The sequence below is a fragment of the Curcuma longa genome, chromosome 8, assembly GCF_044706935.1.
Source record: "Curcuma longa cultivar G26 ecotype Majalengka, Jawa Barat chromosome 8, ITB_CL_G26_1.1, whole genome shotgun sequence".
NCBI lineage: Eukaryota > Viridiplantae > Streptophyta > Magnoliopsida > Zingiberales > Zingiberaceae > Curcuma > Curcuma longa.
This window is the reverse complement of record NC_133868.1, coordinates 1,188,705-1,190,865: the sequence shown is the minus strand read 5'-3', so window position 1 is coordinate 1,190,865 and position 2,161 is coordinate 1,188,705.

Below are 2,161 nucleotides of genomic sequence, written 5' to 3'. Positions count from 1 at the left end.
GCTATTATCTAAACTAAGATTCGATCATCTAGTGCTCTCTGCACCAACAATCTCCCCCTTTTTACTTATGGCAACCTAAGTTTTAAGTTAAGAAAAAAATATTTTTAAACTTTATGGAAATCTATTATCATGCATAATATTACAAAATATGCAGTATGTAAAATGATTTCCTAGCTCCTCTGTTTTCAGGGCTCCCCCTGAATTTATACTTGGGTAAAAATTAATTTTTGAATTCTTTTTCTCTCCCTCTGAACTTGATATGGTTTTAGTTTTGTTTAATTTGATAAAACCATTCAAGTCCCTTTTTATTTTTTTTGAAAACATTTTTGAAAAAACTTTAATAGCTATTGAAAATACTTTTGTTGTTTGAAACTACTTTGTAAATCTTGAACTTGAAATTGTATCTCTCCCCCTTTGACATAATCAAAACATAAGTAAAAGCATAGGTGTGAGTCCAAGAATGTTATATATATAAAAAATACTTAGAAAAAAAATTTCCTCTATGGGCATGTGTCCAACTTAGATTTCAGCTAACTACCAAGGGATAGTAGCTTGACCGAGTTAGTCAAGTTTAAGTGTATCATTTCAGTTAGTTTATGCTAAGTAGGAACATTTAACTTGATTCATAACTTGTGTTTATAGCCTAAGTTTTGATTTGATGCACAGACTTAAGCACTTGGAACTTAGGTTAGAATCCTATGCATTTCACACCTTTCTAGGTTTCATAATACACAATCAAGTTAGCTAGTGTGCTTTGTGAGATGCTTAACCTAGATCTATAGGTTCATGCTTTTTAGGAGAGAATTTTAGTCTAAGGCTAAAACATTCTTTCTTTCTTTTAAAATTTAAAATTTAAAATTAAGTTTTCCAAAAACTTAAAATAAGCTTTTAAAACAGTTTTGGAAAACTAAGTAATAATAGATTTGAAAACATGAATTTTTAAAAATTAAGAAACATTTTTCTTATTCTACCAAGCATAGCCCTAAGTGTACTAAATATGCTGTATAAACATAGCCCAAATTATCTTAAATATACTGAAATATAGAAAGCTATACTACTAGTCAAAAAAATGTTCAACAATGTCAGTACAGATCAAATATGAAAACTAAGTCTACTGGGGAGGTGGTTGAGGATGACCCATGCTCCAGGATCTGAACATGTCCATCATCTCAGCATGTCTAGCTCTGCTCCTCTCCTCCTGAGTCTCAAACTGACTAATCATGGACTGATGCAGACTCTGAACTGACTCCTCTAGTCTGATCACTCTCTGCTCCAGAGTGATAGGAGGTGGGGTGAAGGGAGCTGAAGAAGATCCTCTAGATCAAGCTCATCATCATCCACCTCGACGGTGCTGGTGGTGGTGGATGGGGCTGGTTCCCTCGTCTCCAAGACAGAACCCCATCATCGTCTATATGTACCCCAACTAATGAAAAACTCCTAATCCCTAACATGTCAAACTCACTAGCAGTTTGACTTCACTGTCGGTGATGTCAAACCCTAGTGATGCTAGGAGTGATGTCAAAATGTGGTAGTAGGGCATGTGTACCCTCCTGCTGGTGGTAATGTAGATGAAAAAAATGATAGCATGAAAAATGTGCAAGCTAATGTCTATGTCAAATCTATGAATCAATGCATATAAAAGAAAAGAATGAAATGGTCGCATGATAACGACGTCCTTGATAGTCAGGGGTAAAATGCATGTCACTAAAAGTTTATACAAGACATAGTCCTGTACTCTAAGTCTAACAGAGGAGAACTGGGTCACTGTAAAACCCGCTCCTCTCCAAAAAAGTATGAGTGCATGAGATCTAGGGTGACGTGAGAGTAGGGATCCCCAAAAGGTCATTCCTAGGGGGGTAGTATACAAATGGACAGAGTGAATGACATAGTCCTAAGTATTCTCTAATGATAGTAGGTGATATAGTAATATCCCGCCCTCTAACTTGGGTGGAATAGGTCAGGTCATCGACCTGAACTAGATTATTGTACAGCTCGGCATACAAGTTCGTGTTAACCAGGCTAGTACAACAAACTAGTCGTTGAAGGCCGTAATACTTTATGATCTCCACCGATGGTATGCATGATCATGCAAAGAAGGTCCTACATATATACCTAGAATATAGTGGTATGAATGATAATGATGCAAATCTAGTCCAATATT